Below are 18,242 nucleotides of genomic sequence, written 5' to 3'. Positions count from 1 at the left end.
GAAGTCAAAAAGGGCGAGGTCCAATTTGAACCGGGCAGTCTAAGTCCAGACACATGGCATTTGGCCAGTCCTCTCCCTGCAACCAACCTGCCCTCTCAAATCCTTGTCACTCAGGTGGGTGCCCCTGCTCACTGTGCCCTTCCCTTTGGGGGCTCCTTGTAAGACCACAGCTAGACCAGTGGGTGCCACAATCACTGTGTCAAGTATAGAAAGGGCAGCTGAGATCACATCAAGGATTCCAGAAAGAATGGGCACAGGATCATTCGGGATGCATCTCTCCCTTTCCCCTGTTCCTGGCTTTCCTTACAGCTCTCGACTTCCTCAAAGGAGTCATCAATTCGGAGTTTGGCTTCCATTCCTATTGAGGAAGCTGGAAAGCGTTTCAAAAATGCTCCTCCGATGTGCCTGTGGTTAAGAACTCTGAGCTCTGCTGAAAACTTTTGGAAGCGGGGTGCGGTGGCTCACGCCTGTAATCCCAGCCCTTTGGGAGGCTGAGGCAGGTGAATCACAAGGTCAGGGGTTCAAGACCAGCCTGGCCAACATGGTGAAACCCCGTCTCTATTCAAAATAGAAAAAAATTAGCCGGGTGTAGTGGCGGGCGCCTGTCATCTCAGCTACTCGGCAGGTTGAGACAGGAGAATAGCTTGAACCCGGGATGCAGAGGTTGCAGTGAGCCGAGATCACTCCACCGCACTCCAGCCTGGGCAACAGAATGAGACTCTGTCTCAAAACAACGAAAACAAAACCAAAACCCAAAAAACCCACAATTTTTGGGAGTTAGAAGACCAGGAAGTATAGTACCCGGGACTTAGAGTCTGGCCATGAATTTTGAATACCGCCCTTTCTACTTCTCTGTGTGGCAAGGGGTGAGATGTCCGTCCTCTGAGACTCAGCACTCTCATCTGACTTGATTTCCAGTTGATCCAATGGAAGTGAGCGATGATTAAGCCGATCGTGGGTGCCCGCTGCGTGATCTCTAGCTGACGGATGCATAAAGTAAAGGCAAAGTGGATTTTAGATACATTCCTTAAGATTTTCAGCTTCAACTCCACACAATTCAACGTAAATATCCCCTGACCTGAAGTTCTGGTTTCCCTGCATTCCAGACAGGACATTTTGTTTCGTCCTTCTCTCAGTAAGTACTGAGTACTGTGAGAGGAACAAGTGAGTCTCTTTGGTTTCTGATTCCCCAGAGCCGATATCTTGCTTGGCACATAGGAGGCAGCAAAAGCAAACATCTATGTTGATGATTGAACTGACACTTCCTTGCTTCACCAAAATTGGCTGTCATCAGCGTGACTTTGACTTACTTCTTTTTGTTTTTTGTTTTTTGAGACGGAGTTTTGCTCTCGTTGCCCAGGCTGGCGGGCAGGGGTGTGATCTCGGCTCACTGTAGTCTCTGCCTCCCAGGTTCAAGCCATTCTCCTGCCTCAGCCTCCCGAGTAGCTGGGACTACAGGCGCGTGCCGCCATACCGGGAGAAGTTTTTGTACTTTTAGCAGAGGCGGGGTTTCACCATGTTGGCCAGGATGGTCTTGATCTCCTGACCCCGTGATCCGCCCTCCTCGGCCTCCCAAAGTGCTGGGATTACAGGCGTGAGCCACCGCATCCAGCCAAACTTTCTGATGAATACTCTAAGTCCACCTAAGCTAAGGACAGGAGTTAGAGCTTCCATGAATTTTAAAACAAGACCCACCGATTTGAGGAAGCAATTACTCTCTTGAAGGAGAAAAGTCAGAAAACACAATGATGAAATCACTAGGACCTAACTGGCCTGTGGAACTATTTCCTGCTTATGAACTCTCAACTATCATTTCATTTCCAGATGGCATGGTCTCAGCTGTTATACAGTGTTTACGAATGGTCTACATCAAGGGAATTTATATCAATCTAGAAGAATAAACAAAATATTTGAGTTCCTAATTTCCTTTAATTAGGATAACCTTTTCCTTAAAGTGAAGACAATGGTTTTATTACATCTCTTTCTTCGGAAAACATAGGCTGTATTTTCTAGCAATAACGAATTTGTTATATACGATGATCTGGTTCCTGGAATGTTCTTGAAGCTAGTGTCTCTAAGGCAGGTGTGTACAGCAAGACGTGAATAACACAGCAATCGATGTTGAAAGCATTATATGGCAATTGAGTTTGTCAGAACTACCAAATGTTGCTGAGTGTGGATTGCTCTGAAATCTGCAAACATTACTTCTGAATTCCTTGTATCCAAAATGCAGACGCAATGCCGGCTGTTGGTTTACTTGTTTCCGATTTTTCAACCCTCTTTTCTAGGCAAAAGATGTCCAAACGATACAGACCCACAGAATCTAACAGATGTCTCTATATTCCTCCTCCTCGAACTCTCAGACGATCCAGAACTGCAGCCGGTCGTCGCTGGGCTGTTCCTGTCCATGTGCCTGGTCATGGTGCTGGGGAACCGGCTCATCATCCTGGCCGTCAGCCCTGACTCCCACCTCCACACCCCCATGTACTTCTTCCTCTCCAACCTGTCCTTGCCTGACATCGGTTTCACCTCCACCACGGTCCCCAAGATGATTGTGGACATCCAATCTCACAGCAGAGTCATCTCCTATGCAGGCTGCCTGACTCAGATGTGTCTCCTGGCCATTTTTGGAGGCATGGAAGAGAGACATGCTCCTGAGTGTGATGGCCTATGAGCGGTTTGTAGCCCTCTGTCACCCTCTATATTGTTCAGCCATCTTGAACCCGTGTTTCTGTGGCTTCCTAGATTTGTGGTCTTTGTTTTCTTTTTCCTCAGTCTTTTAGACTCCCAGCTGCACAACTTGATTGCCTTACGCATGACCTGCTTCAAGGATGTGGAAATTCCTAATTTCTTCTGGGAACCTTCTCAACTCCCCCATCTTACATTTTGTGACACCTTCACCAGTAACATCCACATGTATTTCCCTGCTGCCGTATTTGGTTTTCTTCCCATCTCGGGGGCCCTTTTCTCTTACGGTAAAATTGTTTCCTCCATTCTGAGGGTTTCGTCATCAGGTGGGAAGTATCAACCTTCTCCACCTGTGGGTCTCACCTGTCAGTTGTTTGCTGATTTTACGGAACAGGCGTTGGAGGGTAGCTGGGTTCAGATGTGTCATCCTCCCCGAGAAAGGGTGCAGTGGCCTCAGTGATGTACACGGTGGTCACCCCCATGCTGAACCCCTTCATCTACAGCCTGAGAAACAGGGATATGAAAGGTGTCCTGCGGCGGCCGCACGGCAGCACAGTCTAATCTCAATATCTTCTTATCTGTTCCATTCCTTTTGTAGGGTGGGTTAAAAAAGACAGCAAGGTCAAATAAGAATGATATCACAGGGTGCACACCCACTGTCACATTACGAGTAATACCTCCCTAGGATAGAAAAAATACTGTCACAGAGTACACACACATGGGGTACACCCGTGGTGATATTAGAAGCAGTATCTCCCTGAAATATGATGAAAAATAGCACAGGGTGTGCACACTGTGTGATACGAGGAGTCATATTTACCCTGAATATTATGACTCATATCACGGGTGTACACACACAGGCTACACGCACTGTGATATCGGGAGTTGCATCTCCCTAGGATATTACAAATAATATCACAGGGTATACACTATGTGTGAACATCCACTGTGATGTTTGATATCATATCTCTCTACGAGATTACAAATAATATGAAAGTGTGTGCACCCATGTGACATATTAGGAGTAACATCCTTCTAGGGTATTACAGATAACATCACAAGGTGTACACCTTCTGTGGCCTTTTGCACACACTTTGTGCCATTCAAGGAAACATCCCCCTAGGATATTACGAATAATAACACAGGCGGTTGACACCCATGGTGTACATCTCCTGTGCCATCAGGAGTAATATTCCCCTAGGATATTACGAATACTATCACAGCAGGTGTACACATATGGTGTTCACCCCATGTGATATTAGGAGGAACATGCCCCTAGGATATTAGGAATAGTATCACAGGCGTTGAATACGCACGATATACACCCCCGATGACATGAAAAGTAACATCCCCCTAAGATAGTATGAATAATATCACAGGGAGTACACCCCGTGTGACATTGGGAGTAACATCCCCCGAGGATATAACGAATAATATCAGGGGGCGTACATGCATTGTGACCCTAGCGGTAACATCTCTTTAGGATATTACAAATAATATCACAGGGTGTACACTGACCATGATATTAGGAGTCCCATTTTCCTAGGATATTATGGATAATATCACAGGAGGTGTTCACACACAACGTGTACACCATGTGTGTACACCCAATGTGATATTTGAAGTCATACGTCCCTAGGATCTTACGACTGTTATCAAAGGGTGTACACCCCATGTGACATTAAAAGTGACATCCCTTTTAGATATTCCGAATGCTATCACCTCTTCCTAAGATAACCCATGTGATATTAGGAGTAACCCCTTCCTAGGATATTACGAATAACATCACAGGGTTTACACCCCTGTGACATTAAAAGTAACAACCCCTCCTAGGGATATTATGAATAACATCACAGGGTGTACACCCCTGTGACTTTAAAAGTAACACCCCCTCCTAGTGATATTATGAATAACATCACAGGGTGTACACCCCTGTGACTTTAAAAGTAACACCCCCCTAGAATATTACAATAATATAACAGGGTGTACACCCCCTGTGACTTTAGGAGTAACACCTCCCTAGGATATTTCAAATGATGTCACTGGGGGCACACCCTCTGTGATATTAGCAGCAACATCTTTCTAGGAGATTACGAATGATATCACAGGGTGTACACTCACTGTGATATTAGAAGGAATACCTCCCTAGGACATAAGCTATCACATCACAGAGTGTACACACATGGTGTACACCCACTGTGTTATTAGAAGCAATATCTCCCTATGATATTAGGAAAAATATCACAGGGTGTACCCTCTGTGGGATACTAGAAGTAATGTTTACCATGGATGTTACAAATAATATCACAGGGTGTACACACATGGGGTACACCCACTGTGACATTAGGAGTTATATCTCCCTAAGATATTGCAAATGATAATCCAGTGGGTGTACCCCATGTGTGTACACCCACTGTCATCATTAAAGTAGTATCTCTCTATAAGATTGCAAATAATATCGGAGGCTATACACCCCCTGTGACATCAGGAGTAACATCCCCTTACAATATTGGGAGCAATATTGCACGAGGTACACCCCTGTAACTTTAGGGGTAACATTCCCTCAGAATATTACTAATAATATCACAAGGTGTACACGCATTGTGACATTAGGAGTAATATTCAGGTAGCATATTTTCCATACTATCACAGAAGGAACACACCTGTGACATTAAGAGTGACATCCCCCTAGAATAGTAAGAATACTGTCACACGGTGTACACCTCCTGTGATATTAGGAGAATCATCTCACCAGAATATTACGAATAATGCCACAAGCTGTTATCTTCTGTGACATGAGGGGTATAGACCCCCGGGAAATTATGACTACTATCAAAGGGCGTACACCCCTGTGACATTAGGAGTAACATCCTTCTAGAATATCATGAATAATATCACAATGTGTACACCCCTTGTGTCATTAAGAGTAAAATTGCCCTAGGATATTAGGAAATAGAACACAGGGAGTACACGCCGTGTGATATTAGAAGTAACATCCCCCAAGGATATAACGAACAATATCAGAGAATGTACATGCACTGGGACATGACTAGTAACATCTCTTTAGGATAATACGAACAATATCAAAGGGCGTACATGCAATGTGAAATTAGGAGTGAACTCCCGCTGGGATATTACCAATTTTATGACAGGGTCTACACGCCCTGTGACAATAGTAGTCACGTTGTCCTAAAATATGACGAAGAATATTAAAGTGTGTACAGGACCTGTGATTTACGAGTAACATTTCTAGAGAAGATTACACGTAATATCACTGTGTGTACACCCCGTGTGAAGATAGGAGTCCCATCCAACAAAACTATAATGAATAATTTCACAAGGTTTGCAACATCTGTGACATTGAAAGTAACATTTCCCTAGAATATGACGATAATATCACACAGTGTACACCCTCGGTGATATGAGGAGTGACGTCTTATAAGGGTAATACGAGTAATTTGACAAGGTGTACAAACCCTGTGACATAAGGAGTGACATCCCTCCAGGATATTCCGAATCATAGAAAAGGGAAAATACCCCGTGTGACAATAAAATCAACGTCCCCTTAGGAGATTAAGAATAATAGCACCAGCTGTACACACATTGTGACATTATTATTAACGTCTCGCTATGGTATTGCGAATAATATCAGAGTGTGTAGAGACTTGTGACATCAGGATTCACATTTCGCTACAATATCACGAATAATATCACAGGGTGTATACCCCCTGGGACTTAAGCAGTGGCATCCTCCTACAATATGGAAAATAATGTCCCAGGGTGTTAACAAAGTGCGGCAGCAGAGAAAACACCCGAGGAGAAAGGGAGAAATATCATGCCGTCTTCCCGCCTGGATATTGCGAGCCACATCGCAGGGAGGTGAGGGCGCCCCCAGCGATGCGGGGAGTAATATCACCACAGACTCCCCCACGGGCTATTACGAGCCACATCGCAAGGGCACGGACGAACCCCCTCGAAGAGAAGACTAATGTCACCCGCTATTCCCACCCTGGATACGACGACCCACAGGGCAGGGGGGCGGGGGACCCACGCAGGCGGGGAGTAATACCACCCCTCACTCCCCAGCTGCATATGACGATCCAGATCGCAGGGGGGAGAAGCAGGCACACGCCGCGAGGGGGGGAATGAGAGCCAGCCCCTCTTGCCCCCCTGGGCTCTTAGGACCCCCCTCGCAGGGGGGTGAGGCACCCCCCGCGAGGCGGGGACTGAGAGCCAGCCCCTCTTGCCCCCCCTGGGCTCTTAGGACCCCCCTCGCAGGGGGGTGAGGCACCCCCCGCGAGGCGGGGACTGAGAGCCAGCCCCTCTTGCCCCCCCTGGGCTCTTAGGATCCGCGGTGGCCTCACAGCCTGTTTACCATGTTGTCAGTAATATCATCTCCCCCTCGAGAGATTATGAACTGTTTCACAGACGTGTGCACTCCCACGATGTACAGAGGGTGTGCATCCGTCTCTATTGGGAGTAGTATCATCCTCTTCCTCCTTGAATGTTAAGAACGGTATCACACGGGTGTTTCTACTCCCTGAGATATCGCGTGTCATATCCTCCTCCCCCACGTTGCCATTGGAAACAATATCAGTGGGGGCGTGTCCACCTTCTGTGACATTTAAAGTAATATCATCCTCTTCCCTCCAGGATCATGGGAACAATGTCCCTGCCGGGTGTCCACTTTCTGCCATATGTGTAGTCATATCACCTCCTCCGCCTTGGAGTATTGTTACGGACCATCTCACACGGGCGTGTACACTTCCTGCGATTCTGGGAGTAACGGCATTCCCTTCTTCCGTGAATATTAGGAGCAAAATCACCAGGTGGATGCACAGCCAGTGCTATATTGGGAGTAACGTCATACTCCACCCCCTGGAGATTATATTCGGGTCAATATCACCGTCTGGGTGTACACCTAGTGCGATATTGAACGTAACATCATGCTTTCTCCCTCCCTGGACATTAGGAGCAATATCAGCGGTGGGTGTACACCCACTGAGGTATTAGGCGTAATAGTAGTAGGAATTATTCCTCATTGATTCTTAACATAAATATGAATAACCGATATTGATATTAATATTAAAAAATAATGGCTAATAATTTTCAGATTATTAATATTAATATTAATTATTAGGAGCTAATATTACTGTTTTCTAACGAATAAGATCAATATCAGCTATTAATATCAGGCGTCATTAATCATTAATATTAATCATTTATTGTTATCGTTAGTATAACTATTGAATATTCATTATCCTTGTTATCGGTATTGATTTAAAAATTATATTATCAATCATTAATATTGATAATTATTAGTGTCAATTAATAATTGAGATGATTAATTGCGGTAAGTCACATTGCGCCCTTCCACCCCTTCCTCGGCAGCTCGTGTACGACCCAAAACGGGGGTACAAATGCCCCTGAGAGAGCAGCGGTATACTGGGATAGATGAGGATGGTCACGTGGCGGGGAGGCGTGTTTTTGGATACCAGCCCTTCACCTCCGTCGACCTTCTCAACTGGAAAAACAATACACCGCCCTATAGCGAAAAGCCGCCAGCCCTAATTGATTTGCTCCAAACTGTTATCCACACCCACAACCACACCTGGGCTGATTGGCACCAGTTGCTCATGTTCCTCTTTAACAGCGAAGAAAGGCGGAGAGTCCTCCAAGCAGCAACTAAGTGGCTAGAGGAGCATGCACCTGCTGATTATCAAAACTCCAAAGAGTATGGAAGGACCCAGTTGCCAGGAACCGACCCCCAGTTGGACCCACATGAAAGAGAGAATATGCAAAGGCTAAACCGAGACGGGGAAGCTCTCTTGGAAGGATTAATGAGGGGAGCTCAGAAGGCCACAAACGTTAACAAGGTCTCTGAGGTCATTCAGGGAAAAGAAGAAAGTCCGGCACAATTCTACCAGAGACTGTGTGAGGCCTATGCTATGTATACTCCCTTTCATCCCGATAGCCCTGAAAATCAGCGCATGATTCACATGGCTTTAGTCCGTCAAAGCGCAGAAGACATGAGAAGAAAACTGCAGAAACACGCTGGACTTGCAGGGATGAACACATCACAATTACTAGAAATAGCTAGCCAGGTGTTTGTAAACAGGGATGCAGTAAGCCGTCAGGAAAACGGCGAAGAGAATGGAGGTCAGGCCCGGCGAAACACCGACCTGTTTGCTAGCTGCAGCAATCACAGGGGCCCCCACAAAGAGGCAAGGGAAGGGGGGCCCTGGGAAAGGAACTCAGCTTGGCTGTCAGAGTTTGCAGCGTAACCAGTGTGCTGATGGTAAAGAAATAGGACGGTGGAAGAACAAATGCCCTCAACTCAAAAGAAAACAAGATGACTCAGAGCAGGAGGCCCCGGACAAGGAGGAAGGGGCCCTGCTCAACCTGGCAGGAGGGTTCTTGGACTGAGGGAGACCGGGCTCAAGTGTCCCCAAAGAGCCACTGGTCAGAATGACAGTCGGGGGTGGAGACATTGACTTTCTTGGAGATAGCGGTGCTGAACATTCGCTAGTAACCGCCCCGGTCGCCCCCTTATCCAAAAAGACTATTGACGTCATCGGAGCCACGGAGGTTTCAGCAAAGCAAGCTGTAGGCTTGCTTCGGACTTGTACTGTAGGGGGACATAAAGTCATTCATCAGTTATGGTACATGCCTGACTGTCCCTTGAGCTTTTGGGGAAGGGACTTGCTCAGCAAGCTGAGAGCCACTATCTCTCTGACAGAGCACGGCTCTTTGCTGCTAAAGTTACCCGGAACGGGAGTCATTGTGACCCTTATGGTCCCCCGAGAGGAGGAATGGAGACTTTTCTGAACTGAGCCGGGCCAAGAGAGAAGGCCAGCTCTGGCTAAGCGGTGGCCAAGAGTACGGGCAGAAGACAACCCTCCGGGATTGGCCAGTTAAGACTGGGGCCCAGCGGGTTAGGCAAAAACAGGACCCGGTCTCCAGAGAAGCTCTTCAAGGTATCCAGGTCCGTCTCAAGCACCTAAGAACTGTTGCAATTCTTGTTCCTTGTCAGTCTCCATGGAACACTCCCCTCCTGCCTGTTCCCAAGCCACGGACCAAGGACTACCGGCCGGTACAGGATTTGCGCTTGCTTCATCAAGCTAAACTGACTTGACATCCAACAGTACCTAACCCGTCCACATTGTTGGGGTTGCTGCCAGCTGAGGACAGCTGCTTCACCTGCTTGGACCTGAAAGATGCTTTCTTTCCTATCAGATTAGCCCCTGAGAGGCAGAGGCTGTTTGCCTTTCAGTGGGAAGATCCGGAGTCAGGTGTCACTACTCAGTACACTTGGACCGGGCTTCCCCAAGGGTTCAAGAACTCCCCCACCACCTTCGGGGAGGCGTTGGCTCGAGACCTCCAGAAGTTTCCCACCAGAGACCTAGGCTGTGTGTTGCTCCAGTAGGTTGATGACCTTCTGCTGGGACACCCCACGGCAGTCGGGTGTGCCAAGGGAACGGATGCCCTACACCGGCACCTGGAGGACTGTGGGTATAAGATGTCCAAGAAGAAAGCTCAGATCTGCCGACAGCAGGTACGTGACTTGGGATTTACTATCTGACAGGGCTCGGAACGCAGCCCGGGATCAGAAAGAAAGCAGGTCATTTGCAATCTAGTGGAGCCCAAGAGCAGAAAGCAGGTGAGACAATTCTTAGGAGCTGTGGGGTTTTGTAGACTGTGGATCCCAAACTTTGCAGTATTAGCCAAGCCTTTGTATGAGGTCCCAAAGGGGGCGGGGACCGGGAACCTTTGGAATGCAGATCCCAACAACAGCAAGTCTTTCATGAGTTAAAGGAAAAACTTCTGGCAGCCCCAGCCCTGGGGCTACTCGATCTGACAAAGCCGTTTCCATTGTATGCATCAGAGAGAGAAAAGATGGCAGCTGGACTTTGAACCCAAACGGTTGGGCTCCGGCCAAGGCCGGCGGCCTACCTCTCTAAACAACTCACGGGTCTACTAAAGGATGGCCCCCTGTTTGAGGGCCTTGGCAGCAACTGCCCTGCTAGAACAAGAAGCAAATAAGCTGACTCTTGGGCAAAACCTGAACATAAAGGGCCCCCATGCTGTGGTGACTTTCATGAACGCTAAAGGACATCGTCGGCTACCGAATGCCAGACTCACCAAGTACCAAACTTGGCTCTGTGAAAATCCTCGTATAACCATTGAAGTTTGTAACACCCTACACCCGCCACCTTGCTCCCGGTATCAGAGAGCCCTGTCGAGCCTGATTGTGTGGAAGTCTTGGACTCAGTCGACTCTGGCAGACCTGACCTCCGGGACCGGACTTGGGCATCAGTAGACTGGGAACTATACGTGGATGGGAGCAGCTTCTTCAACCCCCAAGGAGAGAGAGGTGCAGGGTATGCAGTGGTAACCCTGGACACTCTTGTTGAAGCCAGATCGTTGCCCCAGGCCACTTCAGCCCAGAAAGCTGAACTCATTGCTTTAATTCGGGCCTTAGGACTCAGTGAGGGTGAGACTGTAAACATTTACACTGATTCTCGGTGTCTTTTTAACCCTTCGAGTGCATGGAGCGTGATAGAAAGAAAAGGGCCAATTGAACTCTGAGGGAAAAGACAGAAAATATCAACAAGAAACCTTGCAATGATTAGAAGCAGTATGGAAACCCCACAAGGTGGCAGTTAGGCATTGCAGAGGACACCAGCGAGCTTCCACCTCGGTGGGTTTGGGGAATTCCCGCGCTGACTCAGAGGCTCGAAAAGCAGCATCTGCCCCCTTCTGGGCATCAGTGCTCCCTCAAGCACCTGATCTTGGACCTACTTCTTCTAAAAAAGAAAAGGACATTCTCCAGGTAGAGGGAAGGACAAGTGATGGAGGAAGGATGGATTCGGTTACCAGATGGGAGCGTAGCTGTGCCACAGCTGCTAGGAGTTGCAGTTGTACTGGCTGTGCAAGAAACCACCCATCGAGGTCAGGAGTCACTGGAAGAGTTGTTAGGCCGGTATTTCTACATCTCGCCTTTGTCAGCCCTTGCCAAAACGGTGAGGCAGCGGTGTGTTACCTGCCGACAGCATGATGCGAGGCAAGGTCCAGCCGTTCCGCCCGGCATACGAGCTTATGGAGCAGCCCCCTTTGAAGATCTCCAGGTAGACTTCACAGAGATGCCAAAGTGTGGAGGTAACAAGTATTTACTAGTTCTTGGGCGTGCGTACCTACTCTGGGTGGGTGGCGGCCTATCCAACACCAACTGAGAAAGCTCGTGAAGTAACCCGTGTGCTTCTTCGAGATCTGATACCTAGATTTCGACTGCCCTTACGGATCGGCTCAGATAAACGGGCCTGCGTTTTAGGCTCCCTTGCTACAGAAGACGGCAAAGGTATTGGGGATCCCACGGAAACTGCATGGCGCCTCCCGGCCTCAGAGTCCCAGAAAGGTGGAGCAGATGAATCGGACTATCAAAAATAATACTCTTGTCTTCCCCGCGAGATATTTAAAACAACACCACAAGGGGCGTCAAACCACCTGCTAAATTTGAGGGAATATTATCCTCTCCCCCACTCCCCCGGCCCCGGATATTAGAGACAATAACACAGGCGTAACGTACACCCACTACTTGATTGGGAATAATATCATCCTCTCCCTTCTCGGATATTAGGAACAATATCACACTGTGCGTGTAGTACTGTCGTGAAATTCAATGGAATGTCATCCTTCGCCTCCCTGGATATGATGAACAATATCACAGGGGATGTACAGCTTCTGAGATATTGGGAGTGATATCATCCTCTCCCCTCTGGAAGTTAGGGACAATATCACAGGGGTAGTGTACACCCTCTGGCATGTTGGCACTAATATCATCCTCCCGCCCACTGGATATTAAAAACCATATCACAAGGGGCGTGTACAGACACTTCGATATTGGTATTAATACCATCCTCTCCCTCTTTGGATATTCGGTGCCGTATTTCAGGTGGGGTATACGCCACCTGCAATATTGGAAGTAATATGATTTTCTCCCCCCGTGGATATCAGAAACGATATCACAGGGGGTGGTGAACAACCCCTGCGATATTTGGAGTGATATCATCGTCTCCCCTCACGATGATTAAGAACAATATCGTAGGGGTGGGGGGTGTACACCCCCTTTCATATTTGATACCATCCTCTTCCCCCCTGGATATTAGGAACAATATCTGGAAGGGACGTAGAGACCCTGCGACCTTTGCTGTCATACAATTGTCTCTCCCCTAGATATTAGGAAAAATGTCACTGGGGATGTGAACAGCCCTGCGATATTGAGAATAGTATCATCCTCTCCCCCCTTGCATATTGGGAACAACATCAGAGGTGGGGTGTACTGCCTCTGCGATATTGGGGGTAAAATTTTCCTCTCTTCCCCTGGACATCAGGAAGGGTATCAGAGGGGGAGGGTGTGCATTCCCTGCCATATTCGACGTAACTTCATCCTCTCCCTCCCAGGGTATTCAGAACAATAGGACAGGAGGGGTGTACGCCAACTGCGATATTGAGAGTCGTATCATCCTCTTTCGCTCTGGATCTTAGGAACAATATCACAGGGTTGTGTACACCCCCTGCGATATTGGGAGTACTATCATCCTCTCTCCCTGTGGATATTAGGAAGAGTATCACAGGGCTGTGTAAACCCCCTGCGGTACTGGGAGTAATATCATCCTCTCTCCCTCTGAATAGAGGAAGATTTTCACAGGGGTGTGTACACCCCCTGCGATATTGGGAGTAATGTCATCCTCCCCAAACCTGGATGTTAGCAACGAGATCACAGAGGGGGTGTACACACCCTGCGACATTGGAAGGAATATGATCGTCTCCCCACCTGGATACTGGGAAAGATATCACAGCGCGGGTATACGTTCCCTACGCTGTTGGCAGTAATCTCATTCTTTTCCTGTCTGGATATGAGGAAGCATATCACAGGGGTGCTGTACAATTACTTCGATATTGGGAGTAATATCATCCTCTATTTTCCTGGATATTGGGCACAAAAACACAAAAGGGTGTACAACCCCTGCGATCTTGGGAGTAATAGCATACTCTCCTTCCCTGGATGTTAGAAAACAGTATCATCAGGGCTCAACACCCCCCGCGATAATGGGACTCATATTTACTCTTTCACAGGCCATTTGGAACAATACAACAGGGGGTGTTTACAAACAGGGGTGGTGTACACCCCTGTGATATTGGGAGTAACATCATTCTCCCCACCTCCGGATATTAAGAACAATATCCCGGCGGGAGGTGGTACACCCCCAGTGATATTGCGAATAATGTCATCCTCTCCTTCCCTGGATATTAGGAACAATATCACAGGGGGGTGTACACCTTCTGTGATACTGGAAGCAATATCATCCTCTCCCCCGCTGGATATTAGAAAAAAATATCACTCACGGTGTACACCCACTGTGATATTAGGAAGAATATTACAGGGTGTACACCCACTCTGACTTTAAGAGAAATAGCTCCCTCAAATGTCCCAAACAATATCACAGGGTATACAATGATATTTCCCTAGGATATTACAAATACTCTCACAGGGTGTACACCCACTGTGATAACACGAGTAATAATACATCCCAAGGATACTACCAAGAATATCACAAGGCTGTACACCCACTATGACATCGGGAGTGATATCTCCCTAGGATACTACGAACACCATCACAGAATGTACACACATGGTGCGCACGCACGGTGATATTAGGAGTACTATCAACGCAGGACATAGTCAATAAGACCACAGGGAGTACATACCTGATGTACACCCACGGCGATGTTATGAGAACTACCTCCCTAGGATAATACGAATAACATCACAGAGTGGACACACATGGTATACACCCACCGTGGCACTAGGACTAATAACTTTCTGAGATATTACCAGTAGCATCACACAACAGAAACACATGGTGTACACCCACTGTAACCTTAGGTGTAATTTCTCCCTACGATATTACGAGTAACATCTCAGCGCATACACACATGGTGAACACCCACTGTGACATTAAGGGTAATATCCCCCTAGGATATTACCAATAACATCACCGGGTGTCCACCCATGGTGTACATGCTCTGTGATGTTAGGGATAATAACTCCCTAGGATATTATGAATAATACCGCAGGGTGTACAGAAACTGTGATATTAGAGGTAATATCTCTCTAGGATATTATGAATAATATCACAGGGTGTACCCCCACTGTGATACTGGGAGCAATATCTCTCTAGGATACTACGAATCATATCAGAATGTACACCCACTGTGATAATAGGAGAAATATCTCTCTGTGATATTACGAATTAGATCACAGAGTGTACACACATGGTGTACATCCACTTTGATATTAGGAGTAATCTCTTCCTAGGACATTACAAATAATATCACAGAGTGTACACCCACTGTAATATTAGGAATCGTATCTCCCTAGGTGATTACAAGTAATATCACAGGGTGTACACCCACTGTGATATTAGGAGTAATATCTTCCTAGGGTATTATGAATAATTTCACAGTCTCTACACACATAATGTACACTCACTGTGATATTAGGAGTAACATCTACCTAGTAGATAACAAATAACATCGCAGGGTGTACCCCCACTTTGATATTAGCTGTAATATTCCTCTAAGTTGTTACAAATAAGATCACAGGGTGTAGAAACATGGTGTACACTCACTGTGATACCAGGAGTCGTATCTCTGTAATATATTATGAATAATATCACAGGTTGTACACCCACTGTATTATTAGGAGTCATATCTCTGTAGGACATTACAATTAATATCACACGGTGTACAGCCACCCTGATATTAGGAGCAATATCTTTCTAGGATATTACAGATAATATCACAGGGTGTACGCCCACTCTGCTGTCAGGAGCAATATCTCCCTAGGATATCAAAAATCCTATCACGGGGTGTCCAATCTCTGCCTTCCAGGTTCGAAGGGATTCTCCTGCTTCAGCCTCCCGAGTAGCTAGGTTTACGCGCCACCACACCCGGCTAATTTTTTTTTATTTTCACTGGAGACGGGGCTTCACCACGTGGGCCAGGCTGTTCTGGAAGTCCTGACCTCAGGTGATCCATCAGCCTCGGCCGCCCAAAGTGCTGGGATTACAGGTGTGAGGCATGGTGCTGAGCCAAGAGTTATATATTCAATTCATTTGGAAACACAGCTCCCATATTTGAGTGTGCGTGTACTTTTATGAAGAAATGGTGTCAGAAAACCTAAGGATGATAATAACTATGAAAAGTAACAGGCACGTGAAAAGGTCCTCCGATTGAGAACTATAAGCTTCGATTTCGGTTTTAGATAATGGGGTCCTAGCTCTTGTGTCGTCCTTTTACATATTCTACATCACAGGAACTTGCAGCACGGTGTCAGAATAAAATAGAGTGTATTTCACGGCTTCTTAATTTCTTTCAATTAGATGAGATCTTTTTCTTAAAGAGAGAAGGACATTTTCATTGCATTGTATTTTTTCTGAAAAGTGTAGGCCGTATTTTACTGAGATCACGGATTTGTTATATATGACGTTTTGGTCTTCTAATATTCTTCAGTGGATTTTCTCTAAAGTGGTATGTACAGAAAGACTTGTATAGCAAAAAAGTAAACCACGTAATAATTCTGAGATTTTTGGAATTGTCACAGCTGAGAAACATTGCTGGCGGTGTATGGTCCCCAAGTGTGAAAGTTTTCCTTGTGAATTGCTTGCATCCAGCATTAAGGGCTGGTTTTTCTCTTTTATTTTTCCAATCCTCTTTCCTTCTCAAGGTGTCCAAGACACACAGAGCCACGGAATCTCACAGGTGTCTGAGAATTCCTCCTCCTGGGACTCTCAGAGGATCCAGAACTGCAGCCCGTCCTCGCTTTGCTCTCCCTGTCCCTGTCCACGTATCTGGTCACGGTGCTGAGGAACCTGCTCAGCATCCTGGCTGTCAGCTCTGACTCCCCCCTCCACACCCCCATGTACTTCTTCCTCTCCAACCTGTGCTGGGCTGACATGGGTTTCACCTCGGCCACGGTTCCCAAGATGATTGTGGACATGCAGTCACATAGCAGAGTCATCTCTCATGCGGGCTGCCTGACACAGATGTCTTTCTTGGTCCTTTTTGCATGTATAGAAGACATGCTTCTGCCTGTGATGGCCTATGACTGCTTTGTAGCCATCTGTCGCCCTCTGCACTACCCAGTCATCGTGAATCCTCACCTCTGTGTCTTCTTCGTTTTGGTGTCCTTTTTCCTTAGCCTGTTGGATTGCCAGCTGCCCAGTTGGATTGTGTTACAATTCACCATCATCAAGAATGTGGAAATCTCTCATTTTGTCTGTGACCCCTCTCAACTTCTCAAACTTGCCTGTTCTGACAGCGTCATCGATAGCATATTCATAGATTTCGGTAGTACTATGTTGGGTTTTCTTGTCGTTTCAGGGATCCTTTTGTCTTACTATAAAATTGTCCCCTCCATTCTAAGGATTTCATCGTCAGATGGGAAGTAGGAAGCCTTCTCCACCTGCGGCTCTCACCTAGCAGTTGTTTGCTGATTTGACGGAACAGGCATTGGCATGTACCTGACTTCAGCTGTGTCACCACCCCCCAGGAATGGTGTGGTGGCATCAGTGATGTACGCTGTGCTCACCCCCATGCTGAACCTTTTCATCTACAGCCTGAGAAACAGGGACATACAAAGTGCCCTGCGGAGGCTGCGCAGCAGAACAGTCGAATCTCATGATCTGTTCCATCCTTTTTCTTGTGTGGGTGAGAAAGGGCAACCACATTCAATCTCTACATCTGCAAATCCTGCCCCTTAGTCACATTATTTTTGTGGCTTGATGGCTTTTATTCCTTTCCGCATTTCCTTTGTGAATATTGCTTTCTTCGTTATGCCTTTAACTGGAATGGGTGAGTATTCTGGGATCCTTTGTTTAGCAGAAACCTCATGACAGAATCCTCTATACCTAGGCGGCCCCTTTTAGTTTCTGAGCAATAACCCGGTCATCCAGGTGGAATCACCACCATCTTTTTATATACACGAAGTCCTCACTTCATTTTGGAATTCCCTGAAAACTGACTTTATGGAAACAATGTACAGGAGGTCCTCCAACACCATTGGTTATTCAAAGTTGTGTAGTTATACTGTTGATGAAAAATAAGTGGTTTCACTATACATAATTTTGCTTCGAGGTGAAGTTTCCAAGAGACTTTCAAAGATGTTAAGTGAGGACATACTGTACATCAAATTCATATCCTCTTCCACAGTTTATGTGGAATTTCTTCATAAACTGCTTCTAGAGAATCTATTTAGGCAGGTTATGTGTAGAGATAAATGTCGCCGTTCCTCAATCTTGGCTTTGAGTCAAATCACCTGGGGAGATAACACATGATGAGGCCTGGGTCTCAACACCTAAGATTCGGATTTCCTTGCACCTGTGTGAGTACGCGGATTTTTGTTTTTTTTTTCTTTTAAAGCACCAGAGGTGGTTCCAATGACGAAGTTTTTAGAGGCATCAAGCTCCAATGAGTAAGAACAGAAATTAATT

General features: G+C 46.6%; 2 pseudogenes; both read left to right on the top strand.

Moving 5' to 3' along the window:
- Positions 1 to 3,964, top strand: LOC134761239 (olfactory receptor 7E24-like; annotated as a pseudogene).
- Positions 3,965 to 13,099: 9,135 nt separating this feature from the next.
- Positions 13,100 to 18,002, top strand: LOC134761241 (olfactory receptor 7E24-like; annotated as a pseudogene).
- The last annotated feature ends 240 nt before the right edge of the window (positions 18,003 to 18,242 follow it).

Source organism: Pongo abelii (assembly GCF_028885655.2).
Source record: "Pongo abelii isolate AG06213 chromosome 18 unlocalized genomic scaffold, NHGRI_mPonAbe1-v2.0_pri chr18_hap1_hsa16_random_utig4-3743, whole genome shotgun sequence".
NCBI classification, from domain to species: Eukaryota; Metazoa; Chordata; class Mammalia; order Primates; family Hominidae; genus Pongo; species Pongo abelii.
Note: the sequence above shows the minus strand (reverse complement) of the source record. Positions and strands in the feature narration are given on the sequence as shown.